The 21,280-nt window shown below is 50.2% G+C and overlaps 1 protein-coding gene and 1 long non-coding RNA gene across 2 annotated transcripts in view; both read right to left on the bottom strand.

Annotated features, from left to right (window-relative positions):
- DLGAP2 (DLG associated protein 2) overlaps positions 1–21,280 on the bottom strand; it is a 784,363-nt gene that overhangs the window by 427,877 nt on the left and 335,206 nt on the right.
- Positions 12,532–16,447, bottom strand: LOC109498681. The gene is made up of 2 exons (XR_002155530.3): positions 13,824–16,447; positions 12,532–12,956 (listed from the first exon to the last, which is right to left on the bottom strand). It is a non-coding gene; the product is annotated as an uncharacterized LOC109498681 (long non-coding RNA).

Below are 21,280 nucleotides of genomic sequence, written 5' to 3'. Positions count from 1 at the left end.
AAAGGAGAGGACTGAATGCAGGAGACAGAAGGGGGAGGAGGAGACAGAGAAAGCAGGAGGAAGCAGGGGAGGTGGGAGGGAAGGGACAAGGTATGTGCAAGGGGGCCGTGGTAACCCAGCACGGAGACCCCCAAAAGGGGCCATGCGCGTGAGATCGTGACTAGGACAGGAGGCATAGAGACGTCAAGAGGTGTCTTATGGAGCCAGAACTGACCCTCTGAATGGCCCTCTGCAGAGCCGGCGACCGCTGAATGGACTTTGTTGGATGGCTGGGTGGCTAATTCTGTGAACACAGGGGTCTTCAAGGGAAGCCTGGCAATGTGGCCGTGTGTGGGCCATGCGGGCCATGTGCACACGAGTCCACGTGCAGGAGGCACTGGGGTGAACGGGGTGCCGGCCAACTTCACTACATCTTATTGTTAGCAATGGAGACGGCCACAGACCTAACGTGACCCTCAAAATGCACGTTGACACCTGACTCCCCCGTGTGCTGGCGCTGGGAGAGGGGCCTCTGGGAGAGGATGAGGGTGGGGCCCCTGTGACAGGACCCCACCGCCCCCGGCCCCGCCTCCACGTGAGGACACAGTGAGAAGACGCGGTGTGTGAACCAGACACGGAATCTGCCGGCGCCTCCGTGTCGGGCGTCCGGCCCCCAGACCACGGAGAAGCACGCGTTGTTGAAGCCACCCATCTGGGGTGTTATAAGACTGGGCTCGAGGGCCGAGCCTCGGAGATGCTGGTGGGCACGCGGTGCGCACGGGAAAACGGTGAGTGACAGCACCTGTCGAAGGCAGCCTGGCACGTGGACGGAGGCAGACGGTGTGGATGGCGGGGTGAGAGGAGGAGACAGCGGGCAGGCCAGCGGGTCTGGAGCTGAAGCAGCTCCAAATCCAGGTGGAGGTGCTGGCTTTGTCCTCGGGCTGTGACAGGGGCCACGGCCAGGCACCGAGGTTGGAGACACGTCTCATCCGTGCCTACGAGGAGCTAATAACGGAGCCGTGACAGTAGGAGAGCAGGTGAGCTCACCCGGGAGCAAATGCCACCCTGGAGCAAAAGCAGGGGCCGAGAACATATCGCCAGGGAGCAGCTCTGCGCAGGGGACAGAGGCGGAGAGAAATACGGGAGAGCACAAGCCGTGCAGGGTCACAAATACTGCACCCTGACAAGGAGGGATAGTCCGTGGAGACCCAAAGGGGTGGACGCCGGGAGAGTCTCCAGATTGGCCAGAACCTCCCAGATGACCAAACGGAGGCAGCTCTCACAAGCAAGACAGAGCGCCAGGTCAGGGTCAGACAGGAAGGTGAGGCAGAGAGCTCACTTGGGGACCAGCTTAGGGACAGCCGTCCTGAGCCCTGATGGCCCTGCCACAGAGCCAACTCCACCTCGGCTGTGGGGAGATGCTCCCAGGTACACAGGGTCCCCACACGCGATGAAGCCTCGACGGGAGTGTGTTAGCAACAGAGCCCCTCTGAGCGGCCCGGGAGACGGACCGTTACATCCCAGGGAATCGTAGGAGCCGGCATTACACGGCCATTCTTAAAACTGGATTCCGCGAACTTGCAACCAAATACACTACGTTTAAACAGAGGTAACAAGCCCTCACACTCACACCCCCTTGTTACTCTGCATTTTACTGCTGGCTGCACCCCGCGGCTGTGTACCCCAGTGTGCCCATCTGTGCCCGAGCCGGTGCTCAGGGAGGCCGTGCTGTTGGCCGGAAAGCAGCAAGGGTGGGAGCGTTTACACCACAGAAACGGCAGAGTCGGGGCTTTCTCCATCATGGAGACACTTGCTCCGGGCACAGGGACCAGAGGCCCGTGCAGCTCTGTGGCCAGCAGGGAGCTCACGGGATGCTAGGAGACACAGCCGAGTTTAAATACCGCTTGTCACACAGGGATTTTACAGCCTGAAAAGCAAGGCCTCCTGGCGGGGTGTCTAACCGCCTGCCACGCAGAGGCCCCACCGGGTCCCAGGGATGCCTGGCCAGGCCCAGGGACTCGGAGCTGCTTCCTTCCTTCTCTGCTGATTTCAGCCCCGCTTGGAGGTGGTTGCCTAGCAACCTGCCTACACCGCAGTGCAAATCCAGTGCCTTAAATAAACTCCTGCAATACGTGCTTTTTTGGAAAGTTCCGCTGGACGTTTTTAGAATGATTTGCCTACGGTTTCTGAATGACATCACGGGTGCTGTAGGAAGTGCAGGTAATGGTACCCGCTCTGTCCCTGGTCTGAAAAAGCCTGGAAGGCCACCCCATCACTTGTCCTCACCGGCCTCACCCGGCAAAATCCCGGTGACCTCCTGGGGAGGCAATGTCCCAGGGAGGCTGCAGCAGGGCCAGGGAAAGAGTCAGGGGGGCCTGAGGACAATCTGCTGGTGCACGCGTTCACTCCCATGTTCTCAGGACGTGTGCTGGAAGCCAGGACACTGACCCGGGGCCGGCAGAGCACACGCTTGGGGTGCACGTGGCCGGTGCATCTCCCGAATGTGCAGCCAAGGGGGCTCCCCAGGGGCAGGCCTGGGGCAGAGCCCGGGGGTGTCAGGAAGGGCACCCAAGCCACAGGACACGGGGTACCCATGGGCAGAGTCGCGAGGGCTGGACTCTGCTAGAGCGTAACAGGCTGTTGAAGGGCCGCGGTGGCCACCGCGTACAGAGACCCGTTGTGAGAAAGCCCAGTGGGCTTGCCTTTCTCCCAGTGTGTCAAACTAGCCATCTGGGGCCCTGGTAGGTCAGCAAGCTTCCCCAGAACCTGATGAAAACACCTCCCTCCTCTGCCCTCCCGTGGATGTTGAGACCTAATAAGAACGAGCACTCTGCGACCTTGAGAGAAGGAAAGCCAGTCCTCCAGGGCAAACGACGTGGGCTCTGTTTCCACACGTGATGGGGGGACATCCTAATGTCCCTCAGAGACGTTGAGGACAAAGAATATACACCCTTAGTGTCACCATTACAAGGTTCTGGCAGCACCGGAGGAAGGCGCTATGGGGCAGCGTTGCCCAGAGCTAGATGCCCCGGTGAGAAGTTCCCAGGAGGCCAGTGCTAGGCAGGGGCCCCGGGGAGCAGAGCCCTTGCCTGCCCACAGGCAAGGGCACCTCCTGGAGGGGCTGCATGGGTGCCACGGCAAAAGACACTCTGTCACTGACTCTCTGTCCACCTGCATGGACCCAGTTGTCTGAGCGTCGGGAACGCTGTCTGCTCCCCATGCAGGGCCCCTCGACGGGGCTGGGGGCCCTGTGTGGAGCTCCCGAGTGGGGTCGGCACCTCGGGTGAGGGCCAGAAGTGCTCCACTGAGGGGGGGACAGCCTGGGCTGTGGCACCCACCACGCACCCACACAACCCAAAGCCAAAGCTGGCAGGACCTGGTAACCACCCATCATGACGTCAAGGGATAGGGGAGTCCTGGCTTGTCCCACCTACAAAACTGCATGGAAGGGAGGCTGCTGTTCCAGAGATAAGACACGGAGGTGGGGGGGAGGGGGCGACAGGCAAGGAAAATCTCGAGTCTGCCTTCAGACACATCAAATCCCACGTATGGCACCCGGAAGAGAGGTACCAACAGCAAGGGCACAGTCGCACTTCACTCCTCAAGCCACGTGCCAGGGACAGAGCGGCAGGAATCCCAGAGCAGACCCTGAGGAGCTGACTCTGCTCACAGAAGCTGCGAGACCAGATGGGGGCCAGGAATTTGCCTCATCGCCCCATGTGCTGTGCCCTCCTGCTTGGCCACATAGCCCCAGTGCGGAGACAAGCTCTAGTCTTGCAGAAGAAAAATGACATTTCCAGGTGCCCGAGCCGCAGAGGGCAGCTGTGCGACCAGGTTCTAGGCAGTGGGGAGTAAATACAGCAGTGTGTGGAATGTTCCAGAAGTGATCAGAGGCAAGGATGTGCCATCGGGGACATGGATGCGGTGACCACAGCTTGGCCACATCCTGGCCCACGGGGGCCACGTGGATGAGGGCCACTCCCTCAGGCAGCAGCACAATCAGTGTCCACGAACAACTAACGCGCCCAGCCTGGGGCGTGAGTGTAAAACTCGATGCCTTCGCTACTGTTAAAATGAGTTTTCCCTCACAGCCAGCCAGCGAGGGCAGCCGGTTTGACATGCGTACCTAGATTCCACGTGTACGGATGAAAGCCCCTTAGTGATAAAGTGCGTACCTAGATTCACCACGTACAAGTGAAAGCACGTTGGCTTAGTACTTCTGACATCACAGCATCCGACAACCAAGAATGAGTTACAGGAACAGTGATTATTTCTATCTCTGAGAAACAGAGAACTGACATCAAACCTGCTAGGTACTGCCACATACGCTCTGAAAATGTCTTCCAGTCAGGGAACAAATACCAGGGTCCTAGTCATCCACCCAGGGAACTCTGGGCCTCTGAATCTCAGGAGACACTTTCCTGGAAGATTTGTGTAACGCAGTGATACAAATCAGAGCAGTCCAAGGTATATGTGTGCGTGTGAACGCACATGTGCACGTGCGTGAAAGCATGAACGAGCATGTGCATGTGTGTGGGTGTGCGCTGTGTGCATTAAGTGCGTGCAAGAGTGTATGTGAGTGTGGGTGCATACGTGCATGAGTGTGCAGGTGTGTGTGCATGCAGGCAGGCATGCATGTGAGTGTGCACATGTGATAGCGTGCGTACATATGTGCACGTGAGTGCGCATGTGTGAGTATGCATTATGTGTGTGCGTGTGTGTATCAGTGTGTGAGTGTGTGTGTGTGTGACTGGAGCGCTCACCCTATTGCGTGGTCATCTAGAGGCCGGCGTGGCCCCGGGCAGTCTTGGCCTCAGCGCCTACACCCATTCTGTGCGGGAATGGAGAGTAGCCAACCCCCCACTCCTTGTAGCTCATGTGGGGCCGCATTGCTGGGCTTGGAAAGAGGCAGGTTTGACAAATGATGGAAATCACCATGAGGAATCGCCTGACAATCTTGGAGAGGCAAGATTCATGTCTCCAAAACAAACTAAATTCAGTTGAAAAATGCTCCGTTTGTACAAGAATGTCAGAAGAGACTGGAAGACCCCAGGCGGCACTCAGGAAACACCTGGAAACCCGCTGAAGATGCAAGCCGAGCTCTCAGGACGGCACAAGCACCCCACACGCAGCACTCCTCACGTGCCAGGGGCCACAAGTACCCACGTGATCCTTCGCGGAAAAGACGAAAGGCTGTGACTTTCCCTGACAACATTCATTCAGACCTCCAGACCTCCTCCTGTGGTCAGAAACTTCTGAATCCCAGTGGGCTTGCTGGACGTAATAGAAACGGTCATGGAACTGTCCTTCCGTGGAGGCAGAGAACCCCCCACGGGTGGAAATGCGTCTGCGTACCTGGGGCTGCCTTACACACTCACCCCACCTTGACGTGATTCAACTCTATCAAAGGTGGCCAACCCTGACCTGAAGGGGAAGCAGTCACACTAGGGGCGATCCAAAACCAGGTGGCATATTGGCGCCCTTTGAGCAAATCCATTCTTAAGTGTCATAAAAGCAGAGTAACTGGGCCCATGTAAAGGTAGGGCATGCCCAAGCACAGCTTTGATGACCTCTGTTTACGCATCAGAGGCAGAGGGAGAGCAGGACCAGCTTCTCTTTGGACAGAAGTCTACTGACCCGGCTTACCTTCGGCAAAAGCTGAATATTCTAAATATCTACATGATCCTAAATATGTCCTCATATGCGACAGGACACTAATGTCACTTATTGGCCTTTCTGCGGGAGTGTGTTCAGCTTGATGCACCAACAGGGGGAAATTCTGATCGCATCTGCCTTCTTTACCTACGATCTCCATGCCATTCACGTGTTCTCACCGCCACCCAAGCATCTGTCGCTGAACCAGTGCCTATCTCCCTCCTGGCACTGCGACCATCCTGCTCCCGTCACTGGCATTTTCTGCACGCATCACATCAGAGGGAACCAGGCAAAACTGCTCGAGCAGGATTTCACATGCTGATGTTCCCGGCCTTCCTGAGGGGGACACGTGCCGCTCTGGGGGCACCCACCTTTAAGAAGCGTCGTGAAATGTGGCGGAGTGCAAGAAAGCTTACAGGAAGTGGGGAAAGACTGCATCTGGAAGAGCGATCAAGTGTACACTTCGGAACAGCAAGCTGCAGTCAGGCAGACCCAGCCAGTGAAGCAGACCACTGCTCATGTCCACGGAGGACCCGCTGGTGTCACAACGAAATAGAGGAGAATGGCAGCTGTGACTCAAGCCCCGCAAGTGTAACACAAAGGCTAATGAAATGTGGCTTTACTGCGGACGTCTCTCGAGAGCCAGGACTGAAGACCGGCCACCAGCCACCAGTGCCTCCTCGGCTGTAATGCCAGGCAGTGATCGTGTCCCCGAGCCCCGGAGGGCAGAGGTCCCTGGTGCCTCCTGATGCCGCTACATTCTGCTCTGTCACACCTGCTGGGATCAACATCCCTTTGCCCTATGGTCCAAGTCCGTCTGACTCCTGCTGATCTTCTTACACACAACAGCAGGGGCTCAAAACTTAAATATCAAAGAAGCGGAAGCATTAGGATTTCAGAGAAGGCTTTGCTTTAAACTGGATATTTCCAAATCATAGCAACAATTGATAAAAGTGAACTACTCTGGATCCCCCCACTCTGAAGGATGATGTCTTATTATGCATCGAAAAAGGAAAGAAAACTGCAGTCACAGAAGAGAGAAGCAGATTCGCCATCTATGAGAATCCAGCAGCCACGTGCATGTATAAGGCTCAAGGTGTCTTCCAGTGAGGAGTAGCCCACAAACCTCTACGATATCAAACCAGATGGCTGCGTCTGGACACTTGAAGGACTGAATGCATCAAAGCAATGTGCAGGGTAATTACCAAGTCATTCGATCAGCATAGAAAACGCACGACAACAAAGCAAATGAGAGCAATCCTGGGTTTAAAGACACAGTTCTCACTGTGGGCCTGATTTATCAACTTCCCTATTTTCTCTTGACCAACACCTGCCTAAGACATCTGGACATATTTGCCCCCAAACGCATCTATCAGAACATTATCTTTTTGCACGTTCCTCTGTTCTGATCAAAACAGCAGGTGTGACTCACCTGTTCGATGAGTTATCTCCACATGACGAACTTCTCTGATCCCAAGACAAGGCAAAGAAAACTAATCAGAAGAAAATGGACTAAAATACTCAATTAAGCACATTTGAACTTTCTGGTTTCCTTTTTCTGCTTCTTGCTTACTTCTTTCCCTTCTTTTCTTTCTTTCTCTCTTTTCAAAGGGTATTTTTTTCAAGAAAACAGACGAAGAAAAGCACAAGAAGACAGGATGGCTGGTAACATGGAGCTGGCCGTGTGCAGGGAGAAGACAGAGAAATGTATGCAGTCTCTCACCGGTTGGACATAATTTCATACCACTGACATCTTTAAACCTTGTGTTTATCAAGATTTCACTCTGGAGTTTTATCATTGAAGTGGATCTGAAGAACATTACTCTGTTTTTTAATAATTACGACTGTAAATGTGTGCTATTAAGCAGAGCTAATGATGTTAAAATAATGGTAATGGTCTGGCAAACAAGAAAAGCCTAATTTTGATGGATTGGTTCTCATTAGAGTCAATTCCAAAATGCCTGTGAAAAGTTAAGATCAAAGATCTCAGTTTGCGACCTTCACGTACTATTGTTTGATACTTTCACTCATGAGCAAAAAGAAAAGAAAATGAAATGCAGGCTAAGGAATTCTGCAGGAACCAGACATATCAACTTTTCTAGAATGACTCTGTGGATTCGGTTAGTCGCGGAAGAGGGTTTGGTGATCATCACACAACTGACGGGCTTTCCGCTCCACACACGGAGAGAGTAAACTAATATGTTCTTTGCTAATTAAATCAATGGCCATAAAGGAGACAGACAGCGTGTTGTCCAGAAGCCTGGCCTGACCGTCTTCAAAGGCCCGAGGTACACAAGTTCTGCTGTAGACACTGCCAAATCAGAGGCTTGATTTTTCCTTCTGAAGAAGATGGTGATCATCTGAACACATTCTGCATTAGGACCAATGTCTGTCTGCTGAGACAGAGAGGCACCAGCTAGTCTGGCTAATGTCCCCGTGACCCTGGAGCCTGAGCAAGAGGGGACCCTGCCCCTCAGGCACAGAGGGGACAACAGGAAGACAGCCTCAGAGCAGAAAAAGGAAGCATTTTGCCCAACACAATACTCTTGAAATCAAATCTTCTAAAAAGAAGTTTGAGAATGAGAGTCAAGGAGGTAAATTTCATTTTTAACTTTCTTTAGAAGACATGAGTTTTTGGTGAGTGCCAAGTATATTATCAAGGAAAAATGTTTGAGTGGGCATGCATCCATACTTCAAAGACATGCCAATTCACTTACGTTGTCATCTCAGAAGCAAAGGCAGAGCGAGAAGGACAGCCGTCCCACGCAGGCACACAGGCCCTAAGAGACAAGCAGTGATGGAGGCTGGCTGCCGGGTTTTGGATGGAGCCACTCATGTCCTCACCAGGGAGAAAGTTGGTGCTGTGTGAGCATTCAGTTTACAAAGACATAGAGAGATGGGTGACGGATCTCTTTGCCTCTCAGCTTCAGATCTGCCTGTCCTCCTGGTCACATCCTCCTGCAAACCCTTCCTGGATGGAAGATGTCCAACATCCATCAAACACTTCTTGTGCTCAACCATGGCCTTGCTCACTGCTGTGTATTTCACATGTCATTCAAAGAATGGTGTCAAGGGAAAGTAGCAGAAGATGCCACCCCAAAATAGGACTGTAGGGGTTTGGGACACAGCACCCCAAAAGTTGCCACTTGGGTCTACTGATTATTTTGAGCTGAAGATGTTGGAGAACCAGCAGGTGCCTGGAGGGGCTTTCTCTGAACAACTCCCATCTGCTTGCACACAGACTGCCTCCCCCAAGGAAGCACTTGGAACCAATCACGTCCCTGGAGTCTAATCAGCTGGGAGGATGGACACTTGTCACAGGACCCACCCCAGACTTTGTCACATGACTCATGGTCTGTCCTGTGTGCCTACGAAATGTGCATGTTAATAAACGTCTGTGTTTCTCTCCTTTGTCAGTCTTTTATTACAGGGATCACGGCCAAGAACTCAGAAGGGGAGAGATAAAATTATTTTCTTCCCCGCAAGGGAAAAAAACAGAAGACATGGTTTCCTGTTTCACCAGAACCAGGTAATAGAATACAATAGAAATCATTCTTATTCAGCTTCTGAGACTCTATTTTATTCCATTTGAACATTTATTGTTTCTTTGAGGCAAGATGATTCATTTACTTTTGCATTCTTAGTGCTCAGGAAATAAATGGTGCATTCCAGGGGATAGGTTAGGAATATATCACCATTCATATATGTTAAAAATAATATTTACATAATAAAAAGACACAAGGGCAACTGAAACATGTTTTGAACAATAGAAAATATTAATATCAACATTTTACAAAGAACTGTTAGAAAACAGTAAAAAAAAAACCCACTAACACTCTGATGGCAAAACAGTTAAACGTTTGCAAATAAAATTTACAAAGGAAATATAAATAGCCAGTAAATATTTGCACACGCATGTGCCTCTCTAGGAAACAAAGGGATGCAGATTAAAACAAGATACAATTCTCACATTTTAATTTGGGAAAGTTTAAAAATGAACTACAATTTAAAGCTAGTGAGATTGCAGTAGAAAAAGTCTCAAAAATTTCTCAGGAGCATCATGTGTTCAAATAATCAGAAAAGTAATTTGTCTTTATAGATCATGAGCCTTAAAAATGTTTGTGACATTTGACCCCGTAATTTTACTCCTAATAGGGCATTCTTTTAATAAAATTTTTAATGTTTATTTGAGACAGAGAGAGAGCAAGCAGAGGAGGGGCAGAGAGAGAGAGAGGAAGAGACAGACAGAGAGTGGGTGGGGGAGTGTCAGACAGAGTGGGAGACATAGAATCGGAAGCAGGTGCTGAGCTCTGAGTTGTCAGCACAGAGCCCAACGTGGGGCTCGAACTCACAAACCGTGAGATCGTGACCTGAGCTGAAGTCAGGCACTTAACCAACTGAGCCACCCAGACATCCCTATTAGTTTCTGATAATTTAAAGATGACTCTGGCAACTCTCGGGAACGCCACCAAAGGTGCAGCCGTGGGACGTGCCAATTACAAGTCAAGAGAGGAAAAAGATGCCACAATGAAACCTAATCTCGATTAACAGAAAAGAGGAGGGGAAACAACATAAAATGAGTAGTGCAGAGTATGAATCCCCAGATGGCAGATTTAAATCTGAGCATACCAGGACCTGGATTTAATGCAAATGGTCAGGCCAGGTGAAGATAAAAACCAGCATGTGTGCAGAGAGAACAACTTAAATATGAGAACAGATGGAAATGATGGAAGGAGATACCCTCTGCAAATACTAACCCCAAGAAAGCGGACACATACTAACATCAAAGTAGACTTTAAAGCCAAAATCACTGGCAGAGATAAGAAGGGTATCCTGTAATGATAAAAGGGTGAATCCACAAGAAGATAAAGCAGTCAGAACTTGTATGTCTCACTACAGGACTTCAAAATATAAGAAGCACAAGCTGGTAGAAGAGAGAAAAAGAAATACGTCTAGGTAAATTTGACAGATGAAGTTCACAGATTAAATGAAAAACACCATAAGGATTCAACCGACACATCGGAACACGGGGATTAATAATCTGGAGCTGCTGACAGTTGCGGAGCCCTGAATCCAAGGATTAAATAACTCCACTTGTAAGGGACTGTGCAGAACAATTGCCAGAACTGTCTGTACGTGCTGAACCTGAAGTCAAACCCCAGCAAACCTCCGCGACTGAGGACTCAGAAGACGCTCTCCAACTACGGAGCAGCTGAATGTGAACTTGGTTATAAAAGAGCTAACAGTAAACGGACAATGAGGCAGAAGGAGGTAGTACGCTTCTAAAACTTCCTAGCTAAAGAAAGAGTCAAGTGGAAATTAGAAAACATTTTGAGTAGAAGCCTGGGGAAGTCTACACATCGAAACCCAGGGGACACAGCGAGACTGAGCGCCAGAAGCGTCCATGCCTCCAGGGCGAGCTGCACCAGGGACAGAAGGCCAGGCACCAATGGTTTCTCGCAACACCACAGGACGTTAGCCTAGCAGATGGAAACCAAAAGGGAAGTAATGGAGATAAGGGCAGAAGTTAAACAGAGAAAAACAGTGTCACGAAAATTCAACCAAGTCAAAGAATCGTTATTCTTTAAAGGCTAACGCAATTCATAAAGCTCTGTTAGGTTTAATCGGGAATGAAACAAAAGAGGGCTTTTTCAACGATGATACCAGAAAAGGAGAAGAAAATCTGCCCCAGACTGCGCAGGCATTAAACAGTTCTAGGCCAATGTGAGCAACTGTATGTCCCAATTTGTAAATTAACTGAATTGGAAAAATTCCTTGGAAAACACAACTTATAGTAACTGCCATAAGAAGAAATAAGAAATTTCAACAACTCTGTGTCCAGTAAAAAAATTAGATCTGGAATTAAAATCCTTCACCTAAAAGGATCACCTGGAGCAGATGGCTTCTCCAGAAATATTTCCAATGTTTTAGAGAATAAATAGTCCTGAGAGTTTGTGTTTGGAGGTCAGACTAACATTCATTCCAAACAAGGGGGTTAAAAAATGAAATCAGGCAGTTGTGTTATGAATAGACAAATGTGGCGTAAACTTTAGCACGCAAAAGTAGTAAACAAAATATTACCAATTATTATGCGGTATTTCAAAGGATATAAAAACGTCACAAAATATTGTATTTATTTCAGGAATGCAAATTTCATTTATCATTCAAAAATCAATCAATTTAATACCATATTAAAGAAGAAATTGGGGTGTCTTGGGGCTCAGTTAGTTAAGCATCTGACTCTTGTCTTCAGCTCAGGTCATGATCTCACAGTTCGTGAGTCTGAGACCCACATTGAGCCTGCTTGGCTCTATGCAAGCTCTATGCAAAGCTCTGCTAACTCTACCTCTCTGCCCCTCCCTGTTCGTGTTCTCTCTCTCTCTCTCTCTCTCTCTCTCTCTCTCTCCCTCTCTCTCCCTCCCTCCCTCCCTCCTTCCTTCTCTCTCTCTCTCAAAAATAAAACAAAACAAAACAAAAAACCCAGAACAAAAAATAAAAATGATATAATCTTCATGATAAATAAAAGTAATAGATAAAATTAGATTTATGATACCGACTTTAAACACACCAGAACTAGAAAGAAGTTTTCTTCACCTGACAAAAAGGCATATACACACCCTACAGAGAACATCATGTTTAATAAAGAAATACTAGAAGTTCTCCACCCCTAACTGAATTTAGGAATACGACTTGGATGCCCAATGTCACCACATCTATTTAACATGACCCTGGAGGTCCCACTGGTACAATAAAGCTAAAAAAAATGAATAAAACACCTGGAAAAAAATAAAACTGGCATCTGCAACCAACTTACTTTGGATGTACAAGGTCTAAAATATCTCCAGAAAAAATAAATTAGAATAAATTAGTAAGTGAATATAGCAATGTTACTAGAAACAAGGTTAATGAAAATTTTATTGTTCTGTAACAGCAATAAACAATTAGAAAATTCCGTTCAATCTGTATCTTTGAGAAACTGCCAATCCAGTCCCCGTGAATTATTCTTTGTAAACTAAATCTCACATGGAAATGCAGAGCGGTGCGAATGGAAAGGCATCCACATAATGGGCTGCGCTCGCTCTGGCTCTCCCACAATTTGCCCCCCTGGACGCTCAAAGTCCTTTTCTTTTGTCTGGTCACCTCTGTACAAATTCAGTGCTACTTGTTCAGAGCCAGCTTGAGCTGGGTTCCAGCCACTCCTCGGAGTTTCCTCTGCGCCCCTGTGTGCGTGGGTGACACACATGGTTACTGACTCCTGTTTGCGCTGCTCTTCCTGATCTGTCTTCCGTCCATGCGGTGCTGTAGGGCCCCAGCCGGAGAGCCTGATACGGGCAGAGAAAATATACTTCCCTCCCTGACACGGATCGTTTGGACATCCTTCTGGAAAAGGAACAAATCTAGACCCTGACCTCACTCCCGTGTGCACACACACACAAGCATGCACACACACACACACACACCAGAGCCCCAGGTATATCACAAATCTAGATATAAAGGTAAACTGTAAGTTTCTAGAACACAACAGTAATGCGCTGGGGCTACATTGCACTGAAGAACCCAGACCATCAAAGATGCTGTTAGAACAAACCCCACAGAGTAGGAGAAGATATGCGAAAAACGTGTCCTTTAAAAGGTCTCCTTTCTAGACTAGTTTAGAAAAAATCAGAGAACCTATAATAAAAATGGTAGGAGGGGGCTCAGTTGGTTGAGCATCTGACTTTGGATTTCAGCTCAGGTCATGATCCCAAGGTCATGGGATCAAGCCCTTGCATCAGGCTCTGCACTGAGTATTGAGCCTGTTTGGGATGTATTTTCTCTCTCTCTCTCTCTCTCTCTCTCTCTCTCTCTCTCTCTCTCATTAAAAAAAAAATGGCAGGAGATTTGCAGGCATTTCCTAAAAGAGGCTGTCCTGATGGTCAATAATGACAGAAAGAGGAACCCGATGTGACTGATCGTCAGGGAAACCCATCTTGCAGGCACAGTGAGGTGCCATTTAAGCCACCTGGAGTGGCCTGAACGGCAAGGTTAACATCAGGCACTGGTGAAGGAGTGGGCAGGGACTCCACCCTCTGTGTGCAGGAGTGCACACTGACCCCGTGAGTGTGAAGCCTGCCGGTGGGACGCCTCGGAGCTGGACGTGAGGATGCTGCAGCCCCACCCTCACCCACCGCAGAACGCATTGGACTCACTGGGAACATGCAGGTGATAGGCCCAGCAGTGCTGTTTGCCAGAGTCCCAAGCCAGGAAGACAGGCAGAGGATAAGGAGGAGGTATGAGGAGAGGAGGAAAGGAAAAGGCAATCCAGTGACCTCACAGTGGGTGACAAGGACCAGTGCAGCCACACCCCTACAAGGACACGAACAAGCTGTGCAGGATCTCAACACAAGGAGGCTCACACGGCAAACAGCAGAAGCAAACAGCTGTGCCCAAGTCTGTGCTTGAGGTCCTCCGAGGCTGGGAACACTAAACTGACAGGAGACGAACTACAAGTGGCTACCCTTGGGGACAGTGACCAGGGGGTGCTGATAAAGTTCTATCTTATGGTTCACACTGTGCATACACGGCTGTGTTCACTTTATCAAAATTCCTACGTCCATAATCTGGATGTTTGAATTCTTCTGTTGGCCCTTTTACTGGAATACTTGAGAGTAGAGACAAATAGAAATGTAAGGTAGAAAAAGAGAAAAAGCTACATTTGTTCAAAACAGACCACCTGTGAGCTGTCACAGAAATGCTTTCCTAACACAGTCTGCAGACATCTGAGCTGGAACGCCCCACCCCTCTCTGGGACAGCGACGGAAATGCTGGGAAATCACATGAACGGCGTGTCCAGGAGAGACACAGTGCGGAATTTCAAATCATTCCTTGACAACAAAAGACCTTCAGATGACGTCTGTATTTACAACAGAAAGGAAAGAAAAATGGGAGCAGTGGAAATAAAACTATGTGGACCTAATTTTACTGTATCTGTGTGGGAAAGAGACACTCATAGGAAAAGGGTCTATTATTCTATAACATCTGAAGCCGGCCACAGGGATAAAGACAGGGCAAAGACCCTGTACTGTGATGGATGTGAAATACAACATCTGGTCCAAGGAATACACAGACTCGGAAGAAGCGCTTGGAAGTGGAGAAAAAAATGTCTCGTGAAGCTTCACTGTAATCTTTATCGATCTTTATAGCCTTAATAGCGTCTGCGTTTCCCTACAGCGTCCTCTGAACACAATTCCACCAGACCTCACCGCAGAGCCTCTCTGGCCCCCATACACAGTCATTTTACCTCCTGATTTGTTTTTCTCTTTAATCATCCACTCGAATGCTCCACTGCACTTTCTATCTGTTTTCGGAGGGTGTAAGTTTATATTCATTACCTTCATAAACGCCTTCCCGGCACATGGCCGCAAAAATGCGCCCCGCTGGAAATCATCTCCCCTTTTCTCTTTTTGCCTCATCTTTACTCTTCCGTGACCTCCTTCGTTAATTTGCTTGATATAATTGCTCCTGTTCTGGGTGTCTAGGAAAAAGCGTGAATGCTGGCGATGCTAATAACGGCTCCACAAAATGCCTGCACGAGAATACTGCCCCAACGCTAAGTCCTCGGGAATTCTGCCTGATACCCTTGTGTCTCCTCATCTGCTCGGGTCTCCGTACGGCACTGGAGTGGGCCCTCCGAGGTAGACCACTTCAGCGTAAGGACTATTTCGAGCTGAAGGGAGACGGGAAGTACCAGGAAGTACAGAAGTCAATCATGGGGGACGCCGCAGACCCTTCTCGGCCGGAGAGGAAGTGGCATCAACAGAATCCACATAACGCACTCTGCTGAGCGTGGCCCTCATCCCCCACCACGTCTGTGTGTACTTGCCTTCCCGCCGTTTGTGACCCCGGACGCCCAAGGTCCTCTTTCTGTGTGCTGTCACCAGTGAACAAAACACTGGTGTTTGTTCAGATGCAGCTTGAACCAGATGCCCACCCGCCCTGTGCATCCTCAAGCTCGCATGATCCCGCGTGCGAGCAACGCGCGTGTTAATAAACGCCTCTGTGTTTTTCTCACCAATCTGTCCTTTGTCCACCTAATTTGCCCCTCTCAGAAAGAGGGTAGGAGAAAGAAGGACGTTTTCCTGCCCTTTGCAGGCCCTAGTCGCCGAGCCGGGAACTGGAACAAAGCTGGATGTGCACACAGCTCCGCCACGGCGCTCTCGCTGGCGGGTCCAGAGAGGCCTCACGGGAGCGCCAGGGGCTGCGGGATGGTGAGAGGCAGGGCCGCAGACAGTGTGCCTGAGGAGACACAGGCACGCAGTGTGCCCATGAGGCCACACCCATGGCACAGTGGTGGGAAGGCACTGGTGAGGGAGAGCAAGCGTCCGGAGTTACCGTCCCACTGCAGGCGCTATGATCTGAGACCCCAGGGACTCTCAGCACCACTCACATGTCACCAGGACTTTCGCTGAAATCGACTGCGTACTTACTTCCTTTTCTAATCCCGTAATCACAGACGCCACACACTGGATGTCTGTGTCCCCCCAAATTCATATGTTAAGCCTCCACCCAAGTGATGGTGCCAGGGCAGAGGCTTTGGAGTGATGAGGTCATGACAGTGGAGCCCCCACAATGGGATTAGTGTCCTTACAGAAGAGCCCCCAGCCCCTCCTCCACATAAGGATGCAGCGAGAAGACACCGTCTGCAAACCAGGAGGAGCCCCTCACCAGACCCCAGATCACTGGCACCTGGATCCTGGGCTCCAAGCCTCCAGAACTGTGAGAAACAGAGATCAGTGGTTTATACGCCGCCCCAGCATGTGGTCCCCCGGCTGTGGTCCCCTGACCCAAGGTCCCCACCCAGTGTGTGGTCCCCCAATGCATGGTCTCCCAGCTCATGGTCCCCCGACTCATGGTCCCCCCAGCCCGTGGTTCCCCCAGCGTGTGGTTCCCCCAGCCCGTGGTCCCCCGGCCCGTGGTTCTCCTAGCCCGTGGGCCCCCAGTGCATGATCCCCCCAGCCTGTGGTCCCCCAGCGCATGGTCCCCCCAGCCCATGGTTACCCCAGCGCGTGGTTCCCCCAGCCCATGGTCCCCCAGCCCATGGTTCTCCTAGCCTATGGTCCCCCAGTGCGTGGTCCCCCCAGCCTGTGGTCCCCCAGTGCATGGTGCTCGGTTATGGCAGCAGTTCTCTGACAACTAGGTACACATCCCCTACAGCTTTAGGGAGACAAATCTTGAAGCAAAAACACAGTAGTTTGGTGATGATGTGAAGTGAAAGAATCACAGTGCTGAAGCCATGGATTAAAAACAGGAACTCAGGAGGTTTGGAGACATGGTCAGTCCAGCCCACCCCCGAGAAACACCCACCGAGGGCACTGTGCTCCACCACGGGGGTCAGAGCCGCTTACAGAAACTTCCTAGCCTTTCCAGTGCCTGTGTCTGTGCTTTCACTCTCATAACAACGTGTGCAGGGAACAGTGGCGGAGAACAGGTGGGGTAATTTTCCCTGATTTACTAAGGAGGAAAGCACTGGCTTAGAAGGTGGGGAGAGCAGGTGTCTCAGGGGAACACAGGGCTCCGGTGGCCTGTGCCGGGCCCCGCACTCCAGCCATCATCCCCAGTGGCTCAGGGAAACAGGCCCTTGCTTCTAGCGGATCTCCACATTTCTGAGGAAAAGCTTCCAGTGGGAAGGGAAGGACCATGTGGAGGGGAGCCTGGCCTGCACATCCCCAGCCCCTCGCCTGCCAGCCTGTTTCTAGAGGAAAGTGCGGCTGTCCACACGTCATGGCATCGGGGCTCCGAATCCCCAGTGCACCTGCCGCAGGCCCAGCAGCCGCCTGACCCCCGCGGGGCAGGCACACAGGCGTCTAAGCCCCTCAGTGTCCGGCTCAGGCCGTTTGAGGGCCTGCAGAGGGCCCCGGCCCCTCACCCAAAAGTCCCTCTGCGCCTGGAGAAAAAGGCGCTTTCCGCCATCTGCCCCACGGCTCCAGCTCCGAGAGTGGCCGGCGGCATCTCCTTACAGCCCTTTGGCAAGAGGCGCCCTCCCAGACTCGTCCTGAACAGCGCAGGACCCCCCACCGAAGTCAGCAGAGAGGACTATGTGTCTGGGCACCTGGGCACCTGCCCTGCCCCCGCTCTCTAGGCGGGGACTTGCTGAGCAAGCCTACTGCTGTGGTGGTTATTACATTTTAAATTATCAGGCATGGACGGCTCACAACCCATGGCTTATTTATTGTACTTTTTTTCATAAAAGAAAGAAAAACTTGTATAACCTTTCAACTTACCGGTGAACTGCCTTATAATTCTTACTTTTATTATTCAGTTGATATAAATCTCTATGGCAACCCCCCTGAACTTCAAAGATCTTCAGAGCCTTAAATTTAAAAAAATAATAATAAAGCTATTACTCCAAGGTTTTGAAAAGCTTCCTTGTGTAGGATTATTGTCTGAATTGGGAGACCACGGCAAACGAATTAAACGCAGAGGCAGAAAGTGGAAATGTGTGTATCTCCTTGGCAACGTCGAATTACTTTGTGATACACTTTTTTGAATCTTTTTTTTAAATGAAAAAAAGCTAATTATAAATTCTTCTATACAAAATGTTTATAGGATGCTTACTAATTGTAAGGTTAGTATCCCTTCATTTTGAAAACCATGGAGAATATTCTTAGAAGTAAAAAGAAACAATTTAAAATGCAAAACAAGTATCAGTCTTTTGTAGGCTTCTTTATATTCAGCCTTGAATCTTGTATTTTTCAGTTAACCTTATGCCCTAACCATTTTACTCATACTATTAAATATTATTCAAAAATAATCTTAGCTGCCAACCTCTGGCACATAATTCATCTTACGTTCCTCTATTTTAAAATTTTAAGGTTGTTTCCAAAGTTTGGCTGATATAAATATCCATCCGTGTCTTTGATTATATCCACAGAAAAAATATTCTGGAATAGGTGTATCTCTTACAAAGGTTACAGCTCACTGGATTCCCACTGATCCCGTAAGAAAGATCCCATCAGACCTCATCACCAATACTTTGCAGGACTTTTGCTTTTTCCATTCACGTTTGTTTGCTCTAAATACCAGCACGTCCTGTACCTGCCAGTGTGGACCTGTGTGCCTCAGGGGCAATCTCCTGGTGGATCTGAACTCCCAGGTGTCTCCCATTATGTTTCTAACCCGCTTGAACCATTGCCAGAACTTCTGGCTTCTTCTCTTCTACATTCCAGAAGCCCAGAGTAGCCTCCTGAGCTTGGGAGACACCCAGGTTGGATGGGGAGGCCATGCTGCCAGCTTGTGGGCTACTGGGCACCTGAAAGGTGTGTCTGCCAACGGTGGTGGGCAAGCCTCCCAGCGCCACTCACACGGGGAGGGAGGCTCGGTGTGGCCAGCCCCTCCCACCACCCCCCCCCCCCCAGCCCGGACCCTCTTCCCCTCAGGCCCAGCCTGACACTCACTTCTCGGGCCTTGGGCTCTCCTGGGAGCCCAGGGGAGCAGACCCTCAGTGTGGGGGCCCAAAGGGACACCAGTGTCACCGTGGCTCCCTCCCAGGTGACAGGGGACTCTCGGCAGGCCACAGAAAGCCCCCCGGAAGATACACTTGCCAAAGCAGGGTAAGAGTGAGCTGGGAGTGCCAGAGGGAACCAGACACATGACATCAAATCCTAAACCCATTTTCAAGAACATTCGTGAAATCTAAGTGATGGAAACTGTCCTCTCCAGCATCTGACACAAGGGTTGTAAACTTCACTCCAAGAATACAGCCTTGGTAGTTCTCACTTTCTAATGGAAAATGCTTCCACTTGGGCAGTTCACACAGTAGAAAGAGCACTTGTGGAAAGCTGAGGCCGGTGTTCTCAGTTCAGATGGCTCATGTTCTCAAAAGTTAGGTTATCAAGAACCCTAAATGCCATGAAGCATTTAAACAACATGATATTAGGAAAGCAGTTTTATTAAATCAAATACCATGTTAAAAATTACCCATTGTGCTAATTTAGAAGGTTTTGCTCTCAGGTACCACGTACTACAATACAAACCTCTAAATTATCTATTAAATTTTTAAAACAGATTTTACTGGACCCAATATATCCAAAATATTATCATTTCAACCTGTAATCAATATAAAAATCGTGGGCTGGGTGGCTCTAGATGATGCCTGGAGGTCACGGGATTCCTACAGTGACGGGATAGTGAGGAAGGCCGGTAGCCTCACCAGTAACAGGATTCTCGGGATCTTGGTCAGGCCTATGGTTTGGTCGGTGCTATGGACTGAAATATGTCCCCAAATTCTTTTCTTTTTGTAGTGTTTATTTACTAACAGAGAGAGAGAGAGAGAGAGAGAGAGAGAGAGAGAGCGCGCGCGCGCCAGCACTAGCGGGGGACGGACAGAGGGAGAGGAGAGAGAATCCTAAGCAGGATCTGCACTGTCAGCACAGAGCCCGATGTGGGTCTCAAACTGATGAACTATGAGATCATGACCTGCACTGAAACCAAGAGTCGGACGCTTAGTCGACTGAGCCATACGCCCCATGTGTCCCCCAAATCTAAGCCACAATCACAGCGTGAATGTGTTTGGAGATGGGACTTTTAGGGAGGCATTACAGTTAAATGAGGTCTTCAAGGTGAGGCCCTGGTGTGATAGGACTAGTGCCCCTATAGGAAGAGACACCCAGGGTCACTGGGGTCCATGTGCACAGAGGAATGACATGTGCGGCCACGGCAGGAAGGCAGCTGTCAGCCACACAAGGAGAGAGGCTTCTGGAGAAATCATCCCTGTGACACCTTGACCTTGGACCTACAGCCTCCAGAGTGTGAGAGACGAATGTGTGTTGTCCCAGCAGAACACTGGGCGACCTCCGTTTCAAAAAAGAGTCACAGTCATCCAAATACTCATTTCTGTTCTGATCATTAGTATCATCAATCTACGTAGAGAAGGCCAGGCGTGTGCATCAGGGCAGGAACCATACCACCGCGTCGGGCCTCAGATTTCACAGGTGTCAAGTGCTAGCCTCAGGGATTTCTCAAGTCCCTCTGCAGAGAGCTGGTGAAATCCCTCTTCTGTTTGCAGAACATGGAGAAAGTAGCTTTTGTTGGTGGTAAGTTCGGTTTTGTTCATAGCTGCGGACCTTCTCTGTGCCGGAGATGGGGTTGGGCGCTCCGCACGTCCTCCGCATAACCACGCGGGGCACGTCGATTCCGCACACCAGCATGAGCAGAGAGGACATCCATGCTGTTCGTCTGCACATCTGGTGTCCTGGCACGGCCCTCCACTGGCCTAGGTACCTGCCAAGGCTGAAATCTCCCACCACAGCTGGAGACAGGCTTATAGGAGACTGAAGTCTGACAGCTCCAGAAACGGAGGAGGCCAGGCCTCTGAGGTCTACGGCCAGGCCAGAGCCGAACAGGTCCCTCCACTTCCACATGATGCCGTCCTGCTCGGAAACACCCCTGGAGGAGGGCAGTGGGGGGTCCTCACACTACTCCAGGGGGCTTTGTGAACAGGTGGGAAAGGTTGGTTTCAGGTTCAGAAAGGAGATGAGACTTGAATCAGCTGGGATTCTTGGGGCGAACAGCTCACTGGTCCGACGTGTGTGGCAAATTCTAACTCAATTTCTTGGAACACTGGCCTGTGTATAAAGGGACCGACCTTTGTCTCTCTCGAACCAGCTGG

Source organism: Felis catus, chromosome B1 (genome assembly GCF_018350175.1).
Source record: "Felis catus isolate Fca126 chromosome B1, F.catus_Fca126_mat1.0, whole genome shotgun sequence".
Classification (NCBI taxonomy): domain Eukaryota; kingdom Metazoa; phylum Chordata; class Mammalia; order Carnivora; family Felidae; genus Felis; species Felis catus.
Note: the sequence above shows the minus strand (reverse complement) of the source record. Positions and strands in the feature narration are given on the sequence as shown.